At 49.1% G+C, this 27,749-nt stretch overlaps 2 non-coding genes across 2 annotated transcripts; both read right to left on the reverse strand.

Annotated features, from left to right (window-relative positions):
- Nucleotides 1-16,075: 16,075 nt before the first annotated feature.
- Nucleotides 16,076-19,827, reverse strand: LOC122788511. Its single transcript, XR_006362708.1, has one exon. It is a non-coding gene; the product is annotated as a 28S ribosomal RNA (ribosomal RNA).
- Nucleotides 19,828-20,226: 399 nt separating this feature from the next.
- On the reverse strand, nucleotides 20,227-20,380 carry LOC122788517. Its single transcript, XR_006362712.1, has one exon. It is a non-coding gene; the product is annotated as a 5.8S ribosomal RNA (ribosomal RNA).
- Between the last annotated feature and the right edge of the window lie 7,369 nt (nucleotides 20,381-27,749).

The raw sequence follows: 27,749 nt of genomic DNA on the forward strand, positions 1-27,749 counted from the left end.
TATAGTTAATTATTTGAAATGTGTTCTGTTTTCTTGTTGCAGGTTTTCTTCCCTGAGTCCACTGTGTATGTGGGCTTACTTCCAGTAGGGCCAACCTGGTAACCAAAGCATTCGTAAATAAGTTATTAAATAAATAAGAGTGCATACCACAAATTGTTCTATTCCGTGTGTGTGTGTGTCTTCCACTTAATACTGACCTAGCCCCTTTGCCTACCCTTCTTTATCTTACATGCATTCCCTACTATCTTTCTTCCTGTATAAGGAAAAAAGAGAGCCCTGTCCCCCCACTCCCCACCAAAAAATGTTGCTCCGGTTTCCTGCTAGCCTGTACATTCTTCTATGTCATTATTGGTTGGTGCATTTTGTTTCATTGCCTACTAGAAAAATGTTCAAACTATAAATTTAGAATACACTCTAACTTAAGTCTAACAAGTGTGCTGTATTGTACAAGGAATATAATTTAATAAAGTCAGGAAGGTGTATCAAAGAACGCATGTATGCTTCTTGTTTTGTGTACAAGGGGCCAATGATTTGAAAACAGCCCAAAGGTAATCTTTATCCACCACTGGCCAGATGCATTTTCTTTGTATGTGGTGTGGGTTTCAATGCTGTTTCAATGAATGTGAGTTTCAAGGGCAGTCTATTTTCATTGTGAATAACACAAACCGCTGACAAGAGGCTAGGACGGCACAGGAAGATATTTAATGTTGTTAAGCGCTTTTCGTTTGATACATAAAACAAACTTCATCAGACAAAGTAACAAGTATGTGGGCAGTCTTATATAATGAATCAATTAACCAATCATTTATCTAATGCACATATTAAATGAGATAATTTAAAGACTGAAAAAAATTTTTCGAAGACATTTTAAAGAAATAAGTACCATTACAAAAGCTCCACTCTCCCTCCATTAAAATAAGTATATGTGTGTGTTTAAATACTTATACATATGTATACAAAAAAATTTTTTTACTATCTCTTGTATTTCATGTTATTATATTTTATATTTATGATTATATTCTTTATATTCCATATTTATGGTATTGTTTAATGTCTTCATAACCATTATACTGTACTTAGGTTTATTATTAGTAGTACAGTTTAGGTTATATTGTTCTTAATTACTTATTTTAATGGAGGGAGAGTGGAGCTTTTGTAATGGTGCTTATTTCTTTAAAATGTCTTCGAAAAAGTTTTTTCAGTCTTTAAATTATCTCATTTAATATGTGCATTAGATAAATGATTGGTTAATTGATTCATTATATAAGACTGCCCACATACTTGTTACTTTGTCTGATGAAGTTTGTTTTATGTATCAAACGAAAAGCGCTTAACAACATTAAATATCTTCCTGTGCCGTCCTAGCCTCTTGTCAGTGGTTTGTGTTATTCAGTCTGTTTTTCGCTTTTTGGATTTACTATTTTCATTGTGAGACAGTATTGCTTTGTTTAGCAGATACATATTCCTGTTTGTGCATTGTGCTATAAAATGTAAAAATAAAATCCAAATAATCATTGTAGAAGTAAAGCAGTATGTACACACTAATGTTTATGGTAAATGGGGTGAAATAGCCACGTAATGGGACACTGGAATGGCTGCAGGGGGACTCTGGTGCCATATTTTGGTTGTTTGTTCTTCAGTTTGCATTTGAAAGTTATTATCCCACAATTCCATTGGAGTGGGTGGGGTTATGTAACTATGTATGCACATTTTACGTTAATCAGCATACAGATTTGTACCTATTTTTCATGGGCCTTGTCCACATTTTTGATGATTCCAGGTTGAAAGGTATGGTTGGTGCATAGGGTTGTGCACCGCACCATTGATGTATGCCTATGCCGGATGGAGAGGCTGCTTTCCTTCATGGTCCATAGGAGGAGAAGATGTCAAGCACTTTGGCCAACAGTGGAGTAAGGGGACAGTGATAACCGTCCAGTGGGTGAGGACTCGGTTCTCACTGTTTCCATGCTTGATGGGCATGAGCCTGGGTTGTCCACTCCCTCACCCCAATCATGGTGCCCCCAACCGTTTGCGTCCCTCACCATCCCTGTCTCTTATCTTGTTTGTCTTGTTTGTTTGTCTTTGCTTCCTCACCTACCAAACTTACCTGACCTAGACATACCTATGTCCCTTACCCAGTAGTCCTTTCTTACCAAATAAAAAAAAAATGGGCACCTGTCCAATTAAAAAAAAACATACATAGCTCTTCATTTTCTTGACACACTTGATTCGATCCAGTTGGTTATACAACATGATTATGTTGTTATCCTCTCTGAGGGTGACAGTCTAAATTCAGCTAATATTCTTCACATATTATCAGTTTTTACTGTTGAAGAAATGGATAAGTATGGTCATTCTTGCCTTCCCTCCACATTTCTGTATTGCTTCCCCTTTGTTCTTCCCTTTACTTGCTCCCCATTTCAGCACATTCCTATATACCCCCTTTTAATGCCTATAATCTGGTCAAAAAATAGAATCACACACAACACACATAAGTAGCAGAAAAAGGAATGGATCCTTTCACTTTTTGGCCTCTATGTTTGCATGGAGTTTTGCATCATTCAACAATGTCAAGTGATGGTGAGTGGCAGTAGAATGCTGTGGTTATCTCCACTCACTCTCACTTAACCCTGCTGCACTATGCCAACATGCACTATAAGGAACTGATGTCATTGCATTATCACTGTTTATTTAAATATATTTAAAAGTATTAGCTACACCTGTATTTGAACCCAATATCATCTGGACTCAAAAAGAAATGTATCAGTGCATTTACAACTGTGCCAAAGAGTCAGTTAAGCAGCAAGTGTGTTTCATAGACTGAGTACTAACTTTTAGACTTTGATAATGTGGCTCAGATTTGTGCACTGCTTAATTACATGCAAACATGGAAAGTATTGGAAATGTGTATCTCGCATGCGCACTTTGCCAACTAATGCACAAACCCGCTGCTCACTGCGCTGTGGAAAAGTAAATATTATAATGTATTACTTTTTGATGTCCATTCCTGTCTATAACATGAAATTACATGTGGAAACATAAACTAAAGGCCCTATCTAACAATATGTCACATATTTACAACACAGCCATGTGTTGCCTCCCCCAAAGCACTCTCCTACACTACAGAAATTAATATCAAATGTTGCATGATATACAATGCACTTCAATCTATTAACATGCAGAACTAGAACTACTGACCCAAAAGCCTTATCTGCAAGGCTAGGGAAGGAATCAGCATGGATCTTATCCACAGGAACATAAGTAACCTTCAACACACTTGACCAGACCCATTTTGGTTTTGTCAAGGGTAGATCTTGCTTATTAAAGTGGACTTCTTTGATACTGACCCCAAAGACCTGGATAAGGGATAACAGATGATTTTAAATTAGGAGCTGTCATTAAATCTCACACTGACACAAATATTCTACAGGAGGGGCTGACACAGACAAACAACTGGTGTCAGAGCCATAGACTAAAACTAAATGCCAAGAAATGCATAATAGTATCCTTTGGGCAGTCATGGTAACTATCATATTGACAATACACCCCTTAGAGCTGACCCAGTAGTCAGGGACTTAGGGACACACATAGATAGTAGTCTAGCCTTTGATCATCATGTGTCTACAATGATGAGGAAATCATTCTATGTTGCACAACTTATAAACAAAGGTATGGCATCTAAGTCCAAAGAAGTCATTGTTGCACAGTATTTGGCATTCATCAGACCTATCATTGAGTACAATGCCCCCTTTGGTATGTACCTAAACAGGCATATCCAACAACTGGAGCATCTACAGAGGTTCCTCACTAAAATAATACAGGGCATAAGTAATATGTCTTATGCAGCCCACCTCAAGGCCATATCCCTGTATTCTTTCTCCTACAGACTTTTGAGGGGAGATCTATGCCTGGCATAGAGGGAATTGTAAGACTCCAATCTGATGGACCTCCTGCATATCCACAAAACAAACAGCACCAGAATTACCTCTTCTAAAGACTTAAACTTTGCCTGTGATATAAATAGAACCTGCTGGAGTGATAGGCATGTATCCCAGAGACTACCCCGTCTATGGAACTGGCTCCCCATCTATGTGAAGCAGAGTTCCTTCCTAACCAAATTCAAGTGCAACTTGGACAATTGGATGGGAAACCAGAAATCCATCCCTGGTTTGGTACCTATGTCTCTAATGGACACCGGTAACCTGTAAATGGTTAATCTCCCAGGCCCATGCTTACACTTATCAAGGGTAGCAGAACTTGAGATTTGGTATGCTTGGCTAGGCTTAAAAAGGCCCTTGTGGTCATTAGCCTAGTAAACACCTATGAACCTATGAACAGGACATACTGCCTATGTTGAGTTATCCCAGGCCTTTGACACCATCCCCCATTCAGGTATCATAGAGAAAAATCTGCCATCTGGGGATTAACCCTTACATTACTAGATGGATAGCCAACTGGCTCACCAATAGAACACACACTGTTAAAGCTGGGGACTACACCTTCACTTCTAGACCACTTTCCAGTGGAATACTACAAGAATCTGTGCTGCACCCTGAACTGTTTGGAAACTATTTCTCTGAAGTCCAGGGAAAGGTAGATGGCCTGTGGCTTACCAAGTTTGCAGATGACTGTCAGCTGGATGCAGTCATATAGAGTCCCCCAACTATGTTAACATATTACAGAAGGGGTTGACACAGACTTAGTGCCAAACTCACATACTGAACCTTAAAGCAAAAAATGCCTCATTGTTCCCTTTGGCAGTGAAGTACCCCTGCTAATTATGATATACACAACACCCCTCTAAGCTCAAACACAGTGTTGAGAGACTTGGGAACACATCTACATTTCAATCACTATGCATCCATAGTGGTGAGACACACATTCTAAACTGAGGATCTCATAAATCAGGTCATCACATCCAAGACCAAGGAGGTCATAGCTCTGATGTACTCTACCCTTATCAAACCACTAACTGAGTACAATGCTCCCTTCTGTCTGTACCTCACCAGACACCTGCAGCAACTGGAGGAAATGAAGATGTTTGTGACAGTGAGAATCCAGGGTCTACAAAACATGACATACATGGAAAGACTGAAAGACCTGTCACTGTACTCAGTATCATGCAGGCTGCTGAGAGGTGACATATGCCTGGCCTACACAGCAGTCTCTCCTACCCTACTGGAAGTACTGGAGATCTGTAAATCAAATGGGACAAGAATAACTTGCTTCAGGAATCTCAACCTAGATTAACATAAACAGAACATGCCAGGAAGACAGATATATCTCCCAGAGAGTGCAGCTCCTCTGTAATAGGTTCCCACTGCATGTGAAACAGTGCTCCTCAAAGGCCCTATTCAAGCGCAGACTTGACATCTGGGTGGGTGATTGTAAATTCATCCCTGAAGGTGACACCTATGTCACTCATGGGCAGGGCCAGTTGGTGCTGATCACAACATCACTCTGCTAATAATGTCCATCTTACTATGCTCAATAAGGGTACTTGTGTTTTTACATGGCTAGGCTTATAAATGCCCTAAGGCCATTAGGCTAGTAACCTCCTATGAATTTAGGAAGCTATAAACTTACGCAGGCCTCCCAAAATGTTCTCTCCAACATGCCTTGATGATGTTAGACACTATAAGTTGACCTGCAGTCTTGTAAAAGTCAGACTTGTGCCATGGCACATGCATAAAGTACTGAGTTCTGTAGTCTGCACACTTAGATAAGTAGGGGTTCTGTTCTTACTGCAGTCAAGTGTGTGTATCTAGCCAGAAGAGCAGAAGTGAACTGACAGCATTTTGATACTTGTGCATGCCTACACATCCATTTCATGCAGGCCTCCCAACATCTTCTCTCCAACATGCCCTGTTGATGTCATCCACTATAAGTTGACCTGCAGTCTTGTAAAAGTCAGATGTGTGTCATGGTACTTGCATAAAATACTGTGTTCTGTTCTCTGTGTACTTAAATAGGTAGGGGTTCATTTCTCACTGCAGTCAGCTGGTGTGTGTGTGTGTGCATGTGTGTGGGTGTGTGCGTGTCTGTGTGTGTGTGTCTAAGTGTGTGCGTGTGTGTATGTGTGTGTGTGTGTGTGTGTGTGTGTGTGTGTGTGTGTGTGTGTGTGTGTGTGTGTATGTGTGTGTATGTACGCGCGCACTTGCTTGACATTACTGAGAGCCTTTGATAACAGCATGTGGGACACTCTTATTGCCATATTCTCCTCATCAGACACTGCTGATGTCAGCAGCTAGTTCTGATTTGTGGATGTGCACTATTCCCACTAGGGCAGGGTCAGAGACTGGCCTGGAGGCCATACAGAAGTCACTTCATCCTATATGATACAGATTACAGTGATGTGGAATTCAGTCTAGCCATATACATCATGGCAGGGCTTGTATGCACTGTGTTTTCTTGATGAGTAACCCATGTGGTCTCTCCAGCTGTTGCATGTGTCTGGTGATGTACATGGAAAAGAGATCATTATATTTCATGTTAGTGTTTTGATGAGATTCAGTGCTGTAATATTATCCTGAGATCTGAATATGATGAGGTGACGTATGATGTGCACAACATAGGCTTTCAATACCAGTGTGGACACTTGGTGGTCGAAGTTCAAAATTCTATGTACGTGTGTTCCCAGTGCTTGCATCACTGGGTTTCAGCATAGCGGGACTGTTGTCAATGCTGTAATTAGCAGGGAATTCCACTTTGCAGAAGGCCAAAATAAAGACACATTTTTGCATTTATTTGTACATGTGGCTTTGTCACCAAACATTTGTCAGTGTTAGCCCCTCCTGTAGTATGTTATCATCTTAGGTGGACTGAATGATTGTACCCAGTTTGCAAGAATCAGCAAAAGCAGTAAGCAAAAGGTCATATACTTTAGTCTGAATGTTCGAGAAATAGAATCCAAACAGTAAAGAGTCAAACACAGATCCCTGGGATACACCATTGGTAACACCCCTACTGGTACAGGTTAATTCACCACTTTTCACAGTATGTGTTCTATCAGTGGGCCAATTGACATGAGGTTTAATCCCCAGCTGGGAAACTTTGTGAATTATCCCTGCCTGGGGGATTGTGTTCAAACCCTAGGCCAGTTGAGGATGGCCAGTATGTACTGTCTTGCCTTCATCTATGCCTATCACACAGAATCAATTTGCTGTGACAACATCCCAGATCACCTATCATGTGACTCATCACATACACCTTCCTAACACAGTTAAATACACACTTCAACACACCCTCTACACAGACTGTGTTGCTGTAGAAGGGTGTTTTCAACATGCATCCATGTGAGTTGTGGGGGACAGCACCTGATGCATACATGTATAGACACATCCTGACTCTCCTCATCTGTGAGTTGGACCAACATGTCATCATAGACCTTTTCTAAATGGACACTAGTGATATCCCAGCTGTATGCAACAGACCTGTGTGAGTTGTTAATGCTACATTATGTCTGTTACATCTGTTAGATGTCCTCAACAAAGTCATCGAGGGCATGCACGACAACAACACTATCAGCCTTTTGTAGACCGGTGTATCACATACATGGCATCGAAATATGTTGATATGTGTGAAGCGACATATATCTTAGGTCCAGCGATCAAGTTTGTATATCAGGGCTGTCTAATAGGCCATTTCCTGTCTATTACATAAGTGATGGACATCACAGATGACATACACATCCTGGGTCCAGACAGCTGCCTGATGGACTACAGATTGTGGGCAATCATGGACTGCAACTGTGATATTAGTATAATACAGACAGTATCAACACACACCAAAGATTGTTGCTACAGCCATGACAACACCTACAATGACAAGAAAACATGGGGGGATTTGTTACGTCAGGAAAACAAACACACAACCCAAGTATAATGTGGACATCCACACCCTCTAATCAGATCAATAGGTATGTGACCTGTGTCCTTGGTAGATGGTAAGTGGAACATCCATCAGAATGTGGTCACAGTGCTGACTACTCCTTTGTATGTAACATACCTACTGAGTATGTAAAGGACATCCACATCAGAGGGCATAATACCTCCATAGTTCACAGCCTTCATCACACAAATAACAGAATCTAGAACAGAAGCTGCCATTAAAAAAGGAATAATTAGTATAGCATATAAAATATTGCTAAGTAACTATAATAATTAATCAGAGGAGGTTAGAAAGGATTGGGAAGAGAGACTGGATAAGCAATTCACAAAGAAACAATGGGAGGATATATGCATGTCTCCCAAATATGCATGGTGGTTGATGTATTCAGTTTCACTTTGGGTTTACATTCGAAATTTCATATTCACCATTTCGAGTCGACCTTTGTTATTGGTCGACCAAAGCTGTTTCAAACTTTCAATAGTAAACAGCTTGACAACATTAATGGCATGGGTAACATTTTTTGTGACAATGTGTATTGTGCCATATATATATATATATATATATATATATATATATATATATATATATATATATATATATATATGTGTGTGTGTGTGTGTGTGTGTGTGTGTGTGTGTATATATCTATATATATATATATATATATATATATATATATATATATATATATATATATATATATATATATATATATGGGTCTACTTCAAATGCTCGAAGTTGCAGAACACTGAACCACACATCATAAAGGACGAGATGATCGATGTTCTACAACACTGAACATGAAAGTAGACTAAATTAAAAAAGTTAATAACTCGGGTTCCTATTAGAACCTCAAACGCTTGAAATGCCGAATGTCATATGGTCGACACCATATGATTGACATTTCAAGTGTTTGAAGGTTAAGCATAATGGCACCGTTCAGTGCAGAATGGGAGAATTTCCTTTTTCTGTACTGAAGTGTGATCTCAGAGTTGGTATATTAAAGTAGGGGGGGTGTGGGGGGTGTAGGCTTGCCCCCTGCCTGCACCGTTAAGGTAAGTTTTTTTTTTGTTTTTTGTTTTTTATTATATTCGAACTTTCGAACTTCGATCATATGTTGTCGAACATATGGGATTCGAAGTTTTGAAAGTTCAATTCTATAATATAGACCCAATAACTCTGCTTGTAAGTTTTTGCAGTGGGGCAAGCCTCCCTGCACCCCCCACACCCCTTGCTACTTAAATATACCAACTCCGAGATCACACTACAGCGAAGAGAATGATAAATTTCCCATTATGTGCCATACTCTTTACTGTAGTATGATCTTGGAGTTGGCATATTTTAGTAGCAGGGGCCATTGGGGGCTACAAAACTGTGAAATAAGTTTTCACATTTTAGTTTTGTTTTGTTTTTTTTTGGTTTTTTTGAGTTCAATATTGCAGAACTTCGATCCTCTGGTCCTTGATGATCAGTGGTTTGATGTCCTGCAATTTTGATACTCTGAAGGGGACCTATATATATATATATATATATATATATATATATATATATATATATATATATATATATATATATATATACCGTATTTCTTTCTAAATAAGATCTAATCAGAGAGTAAGGCCTAGCATGGTTTTTCCAGGGTGTTCATGATATAAGCCCTACACCAAAAATAAGCCCCAGTTCTGATTCTTACTGTAACCTAATCATCACTTATGCTTGACGGTTGAGATCCTTGATCGGTCAAAGTACAGACAACGTGCAGGAAGTGTGCACTCATGGTAATGAGCAGCTGTGGTAGTGTCTTCTATTCATAACCGGTGCCATTTTTTGTTGCCACTCCGGTCGTGTAAATCTTCAATTAAACTCCCCAGACAAGATGAGTGCAAAAAGAAAGAGCTATTCTGTTGAGTACAAGAAAAGAATCGTGGAGGACTTCCGTGGAAAGAACCTGATGGCTTTCTGTAAAGAGAAGAAGTTAGATCTCCGAATGTTCCGAAAATGGCGAGCAGCGTACATTAACCACGGTCAACAGGCCAATGAGGGAAACATTAAGAAGTGTAAGTGTGGATCAGGTCGGCAACCATTATTTCCTGAGCTTGAAGACATCATCTGTGAGTGGATTGATAACAGGAGAGCAAAGGCTTTGGTTGCGCACAGGGCTGATATTCAAGCATTTGCCCTTGTAATACCACCACAGTTAGAAATATCCACGGAAGAATTCAAAGCATCACAACACCGGCTGGATGGCTTCCTTCAGTGATATGAACTGTCTCTAAGAAGATTAACAACACTGTTCAAGCTGGAAGATACTGAAGTTATTAAACGTGCACTTGTGTTCAAGTCCTTTGTTGATGGCATTGACTTCTCTAAATACTAACTCTCAAACATGATTGCTATGGATGAAACAGCAGCGTTTATGGGCCAAGGATCTCAAACAACAATTGATCAAAGGGGTGCCTCATCAATCTACATTCCCTCCACTGGTTATGAGAGTGTACGTGTTACCTGTATTTTGGCAATTCATCTAGATGGAAAGAAAACCCCACCTCTAATCATTAGTAAGGGCAAGAAAGATAAGACTGAACGTGTTTCAGGCATTTACATTCTTGAAACCAAAAAAGCCTGGTGCACACAAGCAGTTATAAGGAAGTGGATCGATGTAATGCTGCCACTTGTTTTGTGAGGTGGCGAAAGAGGTCTGCTAGTCTGGGATTCAGTCAGCACTCACCGTGCTAAAGAAATGAAGAAATTCCTAGCACGGAGGATAATAGATCAAATAATAATTCCCGCAGGAATGAGTGTCTATCTCCAGACTCTTGATATTGCAATAAACAAGCCATTCAAGGACCATTTGCGCATGGAACTCAATGACTACATTGAAAATAGAATGGAGAGAAATCAGCATGGAAACTTTGTGAAGCTTAGCTGGCAAGAGTTCATGACTTGGGTGAAAAATTCATGGGGTGAAATCACTGACAGCTGTGTTGCCAATGCACTACGAGCAGGCTACTTGGACAAGCAGTGCTCCTTTAAGGAGAGCTCAGTTGCTAGGCATGACAGACTGGGGCCAATGGTGCTACAGGAAATGGAGTCGTAAGAAATTCAGGCCGAAATTTGGGGGTTGGACACTTATGACAATGTCCCAGAAGCAGATGACATGACTGTATTTGAATAACTGTAAAAGCCAAGGTGCAGATATTCTGGAGTTGAAATGTTTGTTGCACTGTTTATGTAGAATTCTCACACAACTGTCAACCCATTATTAGAACTGTTGTCCAATAATAGAAAAGTACAAAATAAATGTCAATTTGTGTACATGAATAAATGTAAATTTTTGTACATGAAGAAATTTCGATTCGTGTTCATTAATTAATGTCAATTTTTGTATATGAATAACTGAATAAAGGTAGATTGTTGTACTGTGCGGGTAAATAAGGCATCCCCTGATTATAAGCCCTAATGTACATTTTGCCAGGAGAAAGAATATAAGACCTGGTCGTATTTTCAGGGAAATAAGGTAAGAGCAGCAGGACATCACCCGGGGCTGGGACCTGGACTCTGACGGGAGACCCCGTTGTCCTTTAACTCTGGAGGCTGCCTAACCGTGCCATGTCCCAGGGCTCTCGGAGCCTTTCAAGGGATGTCCCTCTGATCCTGGATGCCCCCCGCAAAACTCCCCTTGGCCGCTGAGGTGCAGTCTTGCTCTCATCGGGACTTCCGAGCCCCCTCCTTTCCGGTCCAGAACACCATGTTCCACCATTGGGGAACTTCCCTTGGCTGCCAAGGGGCAGACCCACTCTCACTGGGGAATTCCGAGCCCCCCTCCTTTCCAGTCCAGAACACCATGGTCTCAGTCTTCCCGCATATCCCCTGCAGGCTGCCTAACCATGCCATGTCTCTATGCCCTGGATGCCTCTCAGCAGGACCTCCCTCTGATCCCTGCCTCCTTCGTGGAACTTCCCTCAGCCACTGAGGGGCAGACCTGCTCTCATCGGGTACTTCCAAGCCCCCCTCCTTTCTGGTCCAGAACACCATGGTCCCAGTCTTCTCGCATACCCCTGCAGGCTGCCTAACCATGCCATGTCTCCGTGCCCTGGATGCCTCTCAGCGGGACCTCCCTCCAATCCCGGCCACCTTCGCGGAACTTCCCTCAGCCACTGAGGGGCATGCCCGCTCTCATCGGGACTTCCAAGCCCCCTCCATTCTGGGAACTTTGCTGCATTTTGTGGATGCTGTCCAGTACCAGCCGGGGACAGAACTCTCACACCTCCCTGGCAGGAGCACACCTTGCCTGGGGGCCTTACGCCACTCTCCCCCTCTGACTTCTGCAGGGGCGGACTCATCCACCGTTTTCACCCGGGAAGGAGAGCTCCTGGTTCCACGGCTTTCCGCAGGACAATCCCCTTAAACTTCTGAACTACTGGGGGGTGCGGTCTCAGCCCCCTCGCACCCAGGGGGGAGCGCTCCATGTCCAGGCACCTTCCCCCACTCTCAACTTCCAACTTCCACAGGGGCAGACTCACCCACTGAGGTCACCCTAGAAGGAGAGCTCTTGGTCTCATGGCTTTCCGCAGGATGATCCCCTGAAACTTCCGAACCACAGGGGGGGCACGCTCTTGGCTCCCTCACACCCAGGGGGGAGCATTTCATGCCCAGGTGCCTTCCCCCACTCTCCCCTTCCAACTTTCACTGGGGGGACTCACCCACTGAATTCACCCGGGAAGGAGAGCTCCTGGTCCTGCGGCTTTCCATAGGACGATCCCCTGATACTTCCAAACCACTGGGGGTGTGTGCTCTTGGCTCCCTCACACCCAGTGGGGAGCACTCCATGCCTGGGAGCCTTTCCCCGCTCTACCATTCCAATCCAGTTCAGAGCACCATGGTCCACCTCTCCCACATATCTCCTGCAGACTACCTAAATGGGCCGTGTCTCTGAGCCCTCGCAGCCTCTTACCGGGACCTCCCTCCATTTTTGGCTGACCTTGTGGAACTCCCCTCAGCTGCAGACCATCAGCCGCGACCTCATTGGGACTTCCGTGTCCCCCTCCTTTCCCAACCAGATTCACATAAGGGAATTTGCCGCATTTCACGGATGCCGTCACATACTGGCCGGGGATGGAACCCTCACACCTTCCTGGCAGGACGCTCCATGCCCAGGTGCCTTATGCAACTCTCCCCCTCCTACTTCCATAGGGTCAGCGATCCCCTGAAACTTCCAAACCACTGGGGGTCTCAGTGTCCCTCGCACTCAGGGGGGAGCTCTTCATACCCAGGTGCCTTCCCCACTCTCCCCTTCTGACTTCCTCAGGGGGAACTCTCCCACCAAGTTCACCCAGGAAGGAGAGCTTCTGATCCCACAGCTTTCCGCAGGATGATCCCCTGACACTTCAGAATCACCGGAGGGTGCGGTCTCAGCTCCCTTGCACCCACGGGAGAGCTCTCTATGCCCGGGAGCCTTCCCCCATTCTCCCCTTCCAATCCGGTCCAGAGCACCGCGGTCTACCTCTCTGGCATATTCCCTCCAGGCTGCCTAACCGGGCTGTGTCTCCGAGCCCTCACGGCCTCTCATTGGGACCTCCCTCCATTTTTGGCAGACCTAATGGAACTTCCCTCAGCCGCAGACTGGCAGCCATGACTTCATTGGGACTTCCATCTCCCCCTCCTTTCCCATCCAGATTCATGCGAGGAACTTTATTGCACCAGCCAGGGACAGAACCCTTAGACCTCCCTGGCAGGAGCGCTCCATGCCCGGGTGCCTTACGCCACTCTCCCCCTCTGACTTCCACAGGGGCAGACTCACCCACAGAGTTCACCTGGAAAGGAGACCTCCTGGTCCCGCGGCTTTCCGCAGGATGATCCCCTGAAACTTCCTAACCACCGGGGAGGGCGATGTCTCGGTGCCTGGGAAGGAGAGCTCCCAGTCCCATGGCCTTCTGCCAGATGGTCTCTTGAGGACTTCCATCGGGGGAGCTCTGCCTGAACCCCCTCAATCATGCCATGTCCCCATGCCCACTAAGCCTCTCAGAGGGACCTCCCTCCAATCCCGGCCGACGTCGCGGAACTCCACTCATCCACCAAGGGGCAGCTGTGCTTCGATCGGGACTTCCGCATCCCCCTCCTTTCCCATCCAGAGCATTCTGGAGACTTTACCACATTTCAAGAGACACCGTCCTGTACTGCACGAGGACGGACCGCTCACACCTGCCTGGAAGGAGCGCTCCTGGTCCTGCAGCCTTCCGCCAGACGCTCCCTTGAAGACTTCCATCGGGGGGGGTTCCACCTGACCTCCCTCAACTGGGCAGGATCATTCCTGGCCCCACAACCTTGAGCCAGAAGCTCCCTTGGGGGAGCGACCCGGACCCTTGCACACAGGAGGGAGCACTCCATGCCCGGACACCTTACGCCGTTCTCCCCTTCCAGACTTCCACAGGGCCGGACACTCCCTCCGGGCTTCCACTTCCACTTCCACCAGGGTGGGAGCGTTCTTTTCCCCAGTTGCATATCTCCTGGAGGCTGCCTAACCATGCCGTCTCACCATGCCCACTGAGCCTCTCAGGGGGACCTCCCTCCAATCCCGGTCGACCTTGCGGAACTCCACTCAGCCACCAAGGGGCAGCCCTGCTCCCATCAGGACCTCCACATCCCCATCCTTTCCCATCCAGAGAATTCTGGGGACTTTGCCACATTTCAAGGGATGCCGTCCCATACCATACTAGGATGGACTCCTCACACCTGCCTGGAAGGAGCACTCCTGGTCCCGCGACCTTCCGCCAGATGCTCCCTTGAGGACTTCTGTCAGGGGGGCTCCACCTGACCTTCCTCAACTGGGCAGCAGCACTCCTGGCCCCGCAACCTTGAGCCAGATGCTCCCTTGGGGGCGCAACCCAGACTCTTGCACCTAGGAGGGGGCGCTCCATGCCAGAACGCCTTCTGGACTTCCATCACAGAGGGGGCCCTGCTCCAGACCCCCTCACCCAGGCGGCAGCTCTCACAGTCTGGCTGTTTTCTGAATCTCCCTCCTTTAAGGACTTCCATGGGGAGGGACCTCCTCATGGTTTCTACTTCTACACAGGCAGGAGAGCTCTTTTCCCAAGTTACATCAATCCTGGAGGCTGCCAAATTGTAATGTGTCAACCCTGCTCTCGGAGCCCCTCAGGGGAGCTTCCCACCGATCCTTGCAGACTTTTGGAACTCTGCTGGGCTACGAGGCCTCAGCCAGATCCTCATCCAGACTGCTGTGATGCCAGTTCTCCCCTTTGCCCTCCACCTAGGGCTTTCAAACTTGCGCAGGACATGGCCCTTCGTCCCTGCATCTCGGCCCATTTCATCTTGCACCTCTGATTCACTCCTTTGTGGCACCAGGCACTGACAAATTTGCTTCACTTAGAGCCTTCTATCTCCTGTCCCTTTGCTTCTTGAGTGGTGCTGTTTGCAGTGCGGCATCCCCGCAGTGCTGGGTGAAGGACTAGAGGCTGATCCAGCACCTGTGGATGGCACCGGTTGCGAGACAACATGGCAGATGAATTTCCGCACCCCTAGGGGCTGGTGGATGGGATCTCGTATCTGGCTTTCCCAGAAAGACCTCTGCTCTCTCCCGGGAAACACACACCTGCCACCAGGTTGCACCTCTGGAGATGACCCTTAAGCCGGAGGACCCAATCTTCAGCTCCATCCACGCCAGCATGGGTTCCAGCTATCTGGACAGAGGCTCAGAGGGTGTGGAGCAAGGGGCTCAACCAGGGACCTCCAGCGGGGGATGCTCCTCTGCCAGGTTGCACCCAGACCATGCTCTCTCCATCCCTGGCTGGATCTGGTTCCCTCAGATAGACCTCTGCTCTCTCCCAGGATACACACGCCCACCACTGGTTCACACCTCCTGGGACAACCCTTAAGCCCAAGGACACAATCTTCAGCCCCATCCGCACCAGCAGGGGTTCCAGCTATCTGGACAGAGGCTTGGAGGGTGCAAAGTGAGGGGTGCAACCAGGGACCTCCTCCCACAGGGGATGCTCCTATGCCAGGTTGCGCCTGGACCATACTCCCTCCACCCCCCGGCCAGACACCATGCCCGCTGCTGAGGAACAAAGTCCCACCGACTATCTGGACAAATGGGGGTACACAGGCCCAGCCAGCCTGAGACAGGTCTCTCCTCCCCGTGAGGGCATGGAGCCTGTCCCCCTGCTGCAACAAAAGCTTGGCTCAAGGGCTGACTTTCAATAGATCGCAGCTTTTTGCTGCGCTGCTAATTACGAAGTCCTGACCCAGAATCAGGTCATCTATGAATGATTTAGCACCTCTTTCCCCACAAATGTGCGGTGCACTGCTAGACAGAGGAGGCCCCCTTCCATCCACGCTCCGACCCAGTGATGAGCGTCACTCCTCGCCGACCTTGCAGACGACTATCCCTGGCCAACAGAAGTTCCATGGTGCTAAAGTATCGCTACATTTAGACAGGATTCTGACTTAAAGGCTTTCAGTCATAATCCCACAGATGGTAGCTTCGCACCATTGGCTCCTCAGCCAAGCACATACACCAAATGTCTGAACCTGCGGTTCCATCTCGTACTGAGCAGGATTACTATCGTAATGACACATCATCAGTAGGGTAAAACTAACCTGTCTCATGACGGTCTAAACCCAGCTCACGTTCCCTATTAGTGGGTGAACAATACAACGCTTGGTGAACTCTGCTTCATAATGATAGGAAGAGCCGACATCGAAGGATGAAAAAGCGACATCGCTATGAATGCTTGGCCTCCACAAGCCAGTTATCCCTGTGGTAACTTTTCTTACACTTCCTGCTTAAAACCCAAAAAGACAGAAGGATCATGAGGCCCCGCTTTCACCGTCTGTATTCATACTGAAAATCAAGATCAAGCGAGCTTTTGCCCTTCTGCTCCACGGGAGAGTTCTGTCCTCCCTGAGCTCACCTTAGGACACCTGTGTTACTCTTTGACAGGTGTACTGCCCCAGTCAAACTCCCCACGTGACACTGTCACCGCAGCGGGTTGCACCTGGACGCCCAAGCACTTAGAGTCAGAAACGAGAGCCCCGGTGGGGCTCACGCCCCCGCCTCACTGGGTAAGTTAAAAAACATTAAGAGTAGTGATATTTCACTGGTGGCCAAGGCCTCTCACTTATTCTACACCTCTCATGTCTCTTCACAGTGCCACACTAGAGTCAAGCTCAACAGGATCTTCTTTACCCGCTGATTCTGCCAAGCCCTTTCCCTTGGCTGTGGTTTCTCTAGATTGTAGGTAGGGACAGTGGGAATCTCGTTCATCCATTCATGCACATCCCTAATTAGATGATGAGGCATTTGGCTACCTTAAGAGAGTCATAATTACTCCCGCCATTTACCCACGCTGCATTGAATTTCTTCATTTTGACATTCAGAGCACCGGGCAGAAATCACATTGAGTCAACACCCATCTTGGGCCTTCGTGATACTTTATTTTAATTAACCAGTCGGATTCCCCCAGTTCGCACCAGTTCTAAGTCAGCTGCTAGCTGCCAGATGATGCGGGACTCCAGACAGGGCAAGCATCCACCATAGCCAGGGCAATCCACAGGAAGGGCCCAGCGTGCTTTCAGAGTCGCTGCCGCCATCTCCCTGCCCCCGCAAGGGGGGACCATGGTGAGGCAGTGACACCTCATCCAGCCGTGGCACTCACCCAGCCCCTCTTCACAACCGAGCCTGACCAACCCAGCCTTTAGAGCCAATCCTTATCCTGAAGTTAAGGATCTGGCTTGCCGACTTCCCTTACCTACATTGTTCTAACATGCCAGAGACTGTTCACTTTGGAGACCTGCTGCGGATATGGGTACGGCTCGGCATGAGACTTACACCCTCTCCCCCTGATTTTCAAGGGCAGTGAGAGCTCACCTGATGCCGACAAAACCGCGATGCTTTCCAGGGTGTGGGCCCCACTCTCGGGGTGAACCCATTCCAGGGTGCCCTTGCCCTTAACAAAGAAAAGAGAACTCTCCCAAGGGTCTCTGCCAGCTTCTCCGGGATCGTTTACATCACCGCACTGGACAGCACGAAGTGCCCATCTCTGCCACTCCGGATTCAGGGATCTGAACCCGACTTCCTTTCAAATCGGCCGAGGGTGACGGAGGCCATCGCCCGTCCCTTCAGAATGGAGCTCACCTGTCTCTCAGGACCGACTGACCCATGTTCAACTGCTGTTCACATAGAACCCTTCTCTACTTTGGCCTTCAAAGCTCCCATTTGAATATTTGCTACTACCACCACGATCTGCACCTGCAATGGCTCCACCCAGGCCCTCACCCTGGGCTTCAGTGCCACTGCAGTGGCCCTCTACTCATTGTGGTGTAGCCACATCGGCTCCCAGCACCAGTATGGGCCCGACACCCCAGTGCCATCCATTTTCAGGGCTAGTTGATTCGGCAGGTGAATTGTTACACACTTCTTAGTGAATTCCGACTTCCATGGCCACCGTCCTGCTGTCTATATCAGCCAACACCTTTTCTGGGGTATGATGAGTGTTGGCATCGGGCACTTTAACCCGGCATTTGGTTCATCCTGCAGCACCAGTTCTGCTTACCAAAAGTGGCCCACTGGGTGCTCGCATTCCATGCCCAGCTCCAAGCCAGCGAGTCGGGCTTCTTACAATTTGAGAATAGGTTGAGATTGTTTCAGCTCCAAGACCTCTAATCATTTGCTTTACCAGATAAAACTGTGTCTGCCAAGTGCCAACTATCCTGAGGGAAACTTCAGAGGGAACCAGCTACTAGATGGTTTGATTAGTCTTTCACCCCTATACCCAGGTCTAACGACCGATTTGCATGTCAGGACCACTACGGACCTCCACCAGAGTTTCCTCTGGCTTTGCCCTGCCAAGGCATAGTTTAGCATCTTTTGGGTCCCACCAGGTGTGCTCACCCTCCACCTCCAAACTGGTATGGGTAAGATGGGCCGGCAGTGCACACCCTGAGCAGGGTGGGGGGATCCCACCTCAGCCGGTGCTCACTGGCCCTCACTTTCATTGTGTTGTGGGGTCTCCTGCCCACCCTCGGACTCGCACACCTGTTAGACTCCTTGGTCCATGTTTCAAGATAGGACGGGTGGGTCACCGACATCACCGCAGACACCGGGCACCCGAGGTAAGCCCAACAGCATGGCAGCAGGATGCAGTGGGGCTGCATTGAGGGCAGTCTGGCCCAGTCGACAGTCCCACTGGGAGCCGGGAGCCTCCTCCATGAGGGCAGGGGTGGGTGTGGCTGCCTCCCATGACCCTGGAGCTGATGCTGCAGGCTGTAACACTCCCCTACAATGAGGGGAGCCACCTTTTGCATGGCCTTGCCGGCCAACCCAGAGCTGGTCACAGAGCATGACCACAGAGAAAATGCACCTGACAGCGGCCAGCATGCTAGGGAACAGTCCATCTCCCCCCAGTGGGAGAGAAGATCCGCCTCACCCATGCGGCCAGCATGGCTACCATGTTGAATCCTCCGGGCGGACCACACGGACCCCACACATTTACCTCTGCACAGTTTCATGCCCTCTTGAACTTTCTCTTCAAAGTTCTTTTCAACTTTCCTTTACGGTACTTGTCCGCTATTGGTCTCGTTCCAGGGTTTAGCCTTAGATGGAGTTTACCACCTGCTTTGGGCTGCATTCACAAACAATCTGACTCCAGGAAGACCTGAACTCAATGCGATGGGGGCCGCCACCAGTCTCACACCATCCGCGGACTAAGCCTTGATCACAAGGACCTGGGCCCCCCTGAGCAGTGCCGGGAAGACAGACTTCCGTATGCCACATTTCTCTGCACATGTCACCTAAACGGGCATTAGGCACTGGGTTATTCCCTCTTCACTCGCCGTTACTGAGGGAATCCTGGTTAGTTTCGTTTCCTCCACTTATTAATATGCTTAAATCCAGTGGGTTGCCACATCTGATCTGAGGTCATGTTCAGTGTATGGTCACGGGGGGGGACAGCAGGGGCCCCAGGGGCGGACAGTCTACCCATCCTCCCTTGGCCCCCACACACCCACTCCCCACAACCGAACTCCAAGCGGTGGAGGAGGACAGCCAACACGGCCTCAGCATGCAGAAACAGAGCAGGCAGGTGTCAGGCTCCACACCAGGAGGGCAGCCCAGTGGTGGTACCACCAACAGCCTCCATGGGCAGGCTGGACATGCACCAGCTCCATCCCATCCTCGGACAGGCTTCCCGCTCTGGGTGGCAGGGGACTCCTCCATCCACATCTCTCCCTGGGGGGATGGGGGCCCGCAGCGGGCTCCCTCGACTCCCTGGCTGTGCCCTCGACAGGGCCCAAACACTCCCATGGGTGATGGAAGCCATGACAACCCTCAGACAGGCGTAGCCCTGGGAGTAACCCGGGGCCACAAAGTGCATTCAAAGTGTCGATGATCAATGTGTCCTGCAATTCACATTAGTTCTTGCAGCTAGCTGCATTCTTCATCAACGCACAAGCCAAGTGATCCACTGCTCAGAGTCTCACAGTTCTCATTCACAGTGGGCACCACTGCCTTCCAGGCATTGCACCTCAAGACGAGCACACAAGGTTTCACAGGTGTTGCCATGGGCACCCAGACTGGGGTTACTGGCCCCGTGCTGCAGGACAGCAGGGACTCCCACAACAGCCAGCATGTGGCCACACCACTGACCTTCTGGGTCTTTGAACGAGCACCCCGCATGGATTTGGGCATCCTCCACAGGTACCCATGACTGACATCGATGGGAGAGGACTCCATTGTGAAACTCCCGGGGTGGCCTCGCAAGGCAAGAGGGGGAGGCCACCACCCCCCTGCCGGGACTGCACCCTCTCCCTCCCACTACCGCATGAGGAGCCAGCCACCTCTGGGTGCATGGTGGACTGCACCATTGGGGCAGGCACACCCTCCACCACCATCCCCTCATGGCAGCAGATGAGCAACCACACCTTCCACTGCATGGACGCACCCCCTCCCTCCCACTGCTGGGAGCCAAGGGGGACAGACACCATCCCTCCTCTCACTCCCTCTACACTCACTCTCTCTACTCTCCCCCGCCCCCCCCCAGAGACACAGGCTCAGTCCTGCTGGCATCCACAAGGGTGCACGGAGAGATAGGAGTCAGAGAAAGACAGAGAGACACAGAGGGTCAGGGCAGTGGAGCGAGGAGAAGCCCTGGTATCCGGGGACAGCAACGTCTCAGGATCCACAGCATTAATGATCCTTCTGCAGGTTCACCTATGAAATCTTGTTATGACTTTTACTTCCTCTAAATAGTCAAGTTTGATCATCTTCTTGGCGCACCACTGGGGCCATGACCGACTCCAGAGGGCCGATCCGAGGACCTCACTAAACCATCCAATCAGTAGTAGCGACAGGCGGTGTGTACAAAGGGCAGGGACTTAATTAACACAAGCTTATCACCCGCACTTACTGGGAATTCCTTGTTTGTGGAGAATAATTGCAATCTCCGGTCCCTATCACGAATGGGGTTCAGCGGATTACCCGGACCTGTCGACCAAGGGTAGACACACACTGATTCATTCAGTGTAGCACAAGTGCAGCCCCGGACATCTAAGTGCATCACAGACCTGTTATTGCTCAATCTTGTGTGGCTGAAAGCCACTTGTCCCTCTAAGAATTTGGAGAGGACCACACTGGGCCTCTTAACTATTTAGCATGGCGGAGTCTCGTTCGTTATCGGAATTAACCAGACAAATCACTCCACCAACTAAGAACGGCCATGCACCACCACCCACAGAATCGAGGAAGAGCTATCAATCTGTCAATCCTTTTCGTGTCCGGACCAGGTGAGTTTTCCTGTGTTGAGTCAAATTAAGTCACAAGCTCCACTCCTGGTGGTGCCCTTCCATCACTTCCTTTAAGTTTCAGCTTTGCAACCATACTCCCCCCAGAACCCAAAGACTTTGGTTTCCGGAAGCTCCCTGGTGGGTCATGGGAATAACGCCACCAGATCTCTAGTAGGCATCGTTTATGGTCAGAAATACGATAATATCAGATCGTCTTCGAACCTCCGACTTTCATTCTTGATTAATGAAAACATTCTTGGCAAATGCTTTTGCTTTCGTTTGTCTTGCGCTGGTCCAAGTATTTCACCTCTAGCAGCACAATACGAATGCCCCTGGCCATCCCTCTTAATCATGGCCCCAGTTCTGAAAACCAACAAAATAGAACCAGAGTCCTATTCTGTTATTCCTAGCTAAAGTATTCAGGTGACCGGACTGCTTTGAACACTCTAATTTTTTCAAAGTAAATGCTTCAGACCCCCAGGACACTCAGTTAAGAGCATCGAGGGAGAGCTAAGAGGCATGGGCTGGGACAGGCGGTAGCTCACCTCATGGCAGACCGCCAGCCTGATCCCAAGATCCAACTACAAGCTTTTTAACTCAGCAACTTTAATATGCACTATTGGAGCTGGAATTACCATGGGTGCTGAAACCAGACTTGCCCTGCAATAGATCCTCGTTAAAGGATTTCAATTGTACTCATTCCAATTACAGGGCCTCAAAAGAGTCCTGTATTGTTATTTTTCATCACTACCTCCCCGAGTCGGGAGTGGGTAATTTGCGCACCTGCTGCCTTCCTTGGATGTGGTAGTCATTTCTCAGGCTCCCTCTCTGGAATCGAACCCTGATTCCCCATTACTCATGGTCACCATGGTAGGCACAGATAGTACCACTGAAATTTGATAGGGCAGACGTTCGAATGTTGCGTCGCCACCACAAGGGCACGGGATCGGCCTGAGTTTATCTAGAGTCACCAAAGCTGCCGAGCTGAGACCTGGATTGGGTTTGGTCTGATAAATGCAATGCATCCCCAGAGGTCAGCGTTCGTCAGCATGTATTAGCTGTAGAATTACCACAGTTATCCAAGTAACAGTGGAATGATCAAAGGAACCATAACTGATTTAATGAGCCATTTGCAGTTTCACTGTAATGACCGTGTGCACTGAGACTTGCATGGCTTAATCTTTGAGACAAGCATATGCTACTGGTAGGATAAACCAGATAGGAGCACCTCGTCGGGTGGGCAGAGATGAGGGACCGGAGCTCACACCTCTGCCAACAGGAGGGGTCCCTTTCCTCACAGAGGGCACACCCCGGGTGCTGGTCATGGACTGGCAACTGTGACCCTGGAGGGCTGTGGGCTGGCACAATGCGTATCAGTGCTATAGCTAAAGAAAAGGGGGATACAGCCAAACACGCTTCAGCCTCACACGGATGCCGGTGATGACAACCATGTCACAGAACTCCTATGCCTCAGCCTGGGCTCATTGGTCTCACCTAGACTTCTGCCCTAAGGGGCACAGAGAGCTCCGCACCCCAACCGCACCTCACTCCTGGGGTGGAGAAGCTCAACCCACAAGCCGTGACCCACAGAGCCATGCCGCGGGCACCCTCTACCAGTGGGAGTCAGTTGGCCTGATCAATTGATAGACAGTGGGAAAGGGCACCACTATAATATGGGGACAACTGGCAGGACATTCTCACCGGGGCTGGTACCCAGACTTGACCTTTGACAAAAACCCTTTTGTCCATTAACTCCTGGAGGCTGCCAAATTCTGATAGATCACGCAAGCCTGCCAGGTGATCGGGGGAGTGAATATGCAGGGTGCGACCACCCCCGTGGAACTCCCCTCAGCCCTGGAGGGGCAATTATGCTCTCATACGGACTTCCAAGTCCACCTCCCTTATGATCCAGCCTTACTCTGGGGACTTTGCGATTTTTTGACAACACCTTTGAGAATGGGGTGGGCTTGGATGCCTGAATGGCCAGGAGTTCTCTGGACCCTCAGGCCTATGCACAAAGCACCCATAACAACTTCTGTAAGGGCCTACCATGGCGGCGCCCCTTTGACCATGCAGAGAGACCTCTTTACCAGGACATGGCACAAGACTCACCTCGGGGACCTTTCCACCTCCATGACCTCTGCAGGCTGCCTAACCATGCCATGTCTCCATGCTCTGGATGCCTCTCAGCGGGACCTCCCTCTGATCCCTGCCACCTTTGTGGAACTCGCCTTGGCTACCAAGGGGCAGGCTCACTCTCATCAGGACTTCCAAGCCCCCCTCCTTTCCGTCCAGAACACCACAGTTCCAGTCTTCCCACATATCCCTTGCAGGCTGCCTAACCATGTCATGTCTCTGTGCCCTGGATGCCTCTCAGTGAGACCTCTCTCTGATCCCTGCCGCCTTCGCGAAACTCCCCTCGGTCGCCGAGGGGCAGGCCTGCTCTCATCGGGACTTCCGAGCCCCCCTCCTTTCCGAGCCATTCAGGGGACTTTGCCACATTTCAGTGATGCCGTCCCATACCGCCTGGGAACGGAACCCTCACACCTCCCTGGCATGAGTGCACCATGCCCGGGTGTCTTACGCCACTCTCTCCCTCCTACTTCCGCAGGGACGGACTCACCCACTGTGTTCACCTGGGAAGGAAAGCTCCTGGGCTTTCCGCAGGATTATCCCCAGAAACTTTTGAACCACCAGGGGGCACGGTCTTGGCACCCTCACATTCAGCGGGATTGCTCCATGCCCAGGAGCCTTCCCCTGCTCTCCCCTTCCAATCCAGACCATGGTCCACCTGTCAAGCATATCCCCTGCAGGCTGCCTAACCGCGCCTTGTCTCCGAGCCCTCGCGGCCTCTCACCGGGACATCCCTCCATTTTTGGCTGACCTCGCAGAACTCCCCTCAGTGCAGACTGGCAGTCACAACCTCATTGGGACATCCGTGCCCCCCTCCTTTTCCATCCAGATTCACGCGAGGGGCTTTCCCGCATTTCGTGGACACTGTCACGTACCGGCTGGAGACAGAACGCTCACACCCCCCTGGCAGGAGCACTCCATGCCTGGACACCTTACGCTGCTCTCCCCCTCTGACTTCCACAGGGATGGACTCACCCACTGAGTTCACCCGGGAAGGAGAGCTCCTGGGCTTTCAGCAGGACGATCCCCTGAAACTTCTGAACCACTGGGGGGGCACGCTCTTGGTGCCCTTACACCCAGGGGAGAGCGCTCCATGCCCAGAAGCCTTCCCCTGCTCTCCCCTTCCAATCCAGTCCAGAGCACCATGGTCCACCTGTCAAGCATATCCCCTGCAGGCTGCCTAACCGTGCCGTGTCTCCGAGCCCTCGCAGCCTCTCACCAGGACATCCCTCCATTTTTGGCTGACCTCGCAGAACTCCCCTTGTCCACAGACCGGCAGTCACGACCTCATCAGGACTTCCGCATCCCCCTCCTTTCCTGTCCAGATTCACACAAGGGACTTTCCCGCATTTCGCAGATGCTGTCACATACCTGCCGGGGACAGAACCCTCACACCTCCCTGGCAAGAGCACTCCATGCCTGGGTGCCTTACACCGCTCTCCCCCTCTGACTTCCACATGGGTGGACTCAACCCCTGAGTACACCCAGGAAGGAGAGCTCCTGGTCCTGTGGCTTTCCGCAGGATGATCCCCTGAAACTTCTGAACCACTGGGGGGCACGCTCTTGGCACCCTTGCACCCAGGGGGGAGCACTCCATGCCCGGGCACCTTCCCTTGCTCTCACCTTCCAATCTGGTCCAGAGCACCACAGTCCACCTCTCCTGCATATCCCCTGCAGGCTGCCTAACCAAGCCATGTCTCCGAGCCCTTGCAGCCTCTCACTGGGACATCCCTCCATTTTTGGCTGAACTCACAGAGCTCCTGATGGCTGCAGACCAGCAGCCATGACCTCATCGGGACTTCCACTTCCCCCTGCTTTCCCGTACAGATTCACGTGAGGGACTTTGCCACATTTTGCAGACACCGTCCCGTACCAGCTGTGGACAGAACCCTCACACCTCCCTGGCAGAAGCACTCCATGTCCGGGCACCTTATGCTGCTCTCCCCTCCAACTTCCATAGGAGCAGACTGACCCACCGAGTTCACCCAGGAAGGAGAGCTCCTGGTCCCGCAGCTTTCCGCAGGACAATCCCCTGACACTTCCAAACCACCAGGGGACATGCTCTCGGTGCCCTCAGACCCAAAGCGGAATGCTCCATGCCCGGGCACCTTTCCCGCTCTCCCCTTCTGACTTCCACAGGGGGGACTCACCGACCGACTAAACCGGGAAGGAGAGCTCCTGGTCCTGCAGCTTTCCGCAGAATGATCCCCTGACACTTCTGAACCACTGGGGGGGTGCACTCTCGGCTCCCTCACACCCAGAGAGGAGCGCTCCATGCCCAGGAGCCTTCCCCCGCTCTCCCCTTTCAATCCGGTCCAGAGCACCACAGTCCACCTTTCCCGCATATCTCCTGCAGGCTGCCTAACCGGGCCATGTCTACAACCCTCGTGGCTTCTCTCCGGGACCTCCCTCAGTCTTTGGCTGACCTCGCGGAACTCCCCTCGGCAGCAGACCGGCAGCAGCGACCTCACCAGGACTTCCACATTCCCCTCCTTTCCCATCCAGATTCATGTTAGTGACTTTGCTGCATTTTATGGACGCCATCCCGTACTGACCGGGGATGGAACCCTCACACCTCCCTGGCAGGAGAACTCCATGCCCAGGTGCCTTAAGCTGCTCTCCCCCACTGACTTCCGAAGGGGCGGACTCACCCACCGAGTTCACCCAGGAAGGAGAACTCCTGGTCCCACAGCTTTCTGCAGGATGATACTCTGAAACTTCCAAACCACTGGGGGGCATTCTCTCAGTGCCCTTGCACCCAAGGGGGAGCGCTCCATGCCCAGGCACCTTCCCCTGCTCTCCCATTCTGACTTCTATGGGGAGACTCACCCACCGAGTTCACCCAGGAAGGAGAGCTCCTGGTCCCATGGCTTTCCCTCATCCAGACTTCCATGTGCCCCTGCTCTCCCCTCCATTGCACCTCCTGGCACTTTGCGATATTTCGGAGATGCCATCTTAAGGACTTCAATCAGGAGGGACCCTCTCATGACTGCCACTTCCACATGATGAGAGTGCTCTTTTCCCATTTTACATACCGTATTTCTTTCTAAATAGGGCTTAACCAGAGAGTAAGACCTAGCATGTTTTTTCCAGGGTGTTCATGATATAAGCCCTACACCAAAAATAAGCAACAGTTCCGATTCTTACTGTAACGTAATCATCACTCACAATTGATGGTTGAGATCCTTGACCCAAAAACCCTCGCAGCTGTACTTTGATCGGTCAAAGTACAGACAACATGTGAGAAGCATGCGCTCATGGTAATGAGCAGCTGTGGTAGTGTCTTCTCTTCATAACCGGCGCATTTTGTGTTGCCACTCCGGTCGCGTAAGTCTTCAATTAACCCCCCCTAGACAAGATGAGTGCAAAAAGAAAGAGCTATTCCATCGAGTACAAGAAAGGAATCATGGAGGACTCCCATGGAAAGAACCTGACAGCTTTCTGTAAAGAGAAGAAGTTAGATCTCCGAATAGTCCAAAAATGGCAAGCAGCATACGTTAACCTCAGTCAACAGGCCAACGAGGGAAACGCTAAGAAGTGTAAATGTGGATCAGGTCGGCAACCATTATTTCCTGAGCTTGAAGACATCCTCTGTGAGTGGATTGCTAACAGGAGAGCAAAGGCTTTGGTTGTGTGCAGGGCTGATATTCAAGCATTTGCCCTTGTAATAGCACCACAGTTAGAAATATCCACAGAAGAATTCAAAGCATCACAACACTGGCTGGATGGCTTCCTTCAGCGATATGAACTGTCTCTAAGAAGATTAACAACACTGTTCAAGCTGGAAGATACTGAAGTTATTAAATGTGCACTTGTGTTCAAGTCCTTTGTTGATGGCATTGACTTTTCTAAATGCCAAATCTCAAACATGATTGCTATGGATGAAACGGCAGTGTTTATGGGTCCAGGATCTCAAACAACAATTGATCA

The sequence above is a fragment of the Protopterus annectens genome, chromosome 13.part0, assembly GCF_019279795.1.
Source record: "Protopterus annectens isolate FY-2018-M chromosome 13.part0, PAN1.0, whole genome shotgun sequence".
NCBI classification, from domain to species: Eukaryota; Metazoa; Chordata; order Ceratodontiformes; family Protopteridae; genus Protopterus; species Protopterus annectens.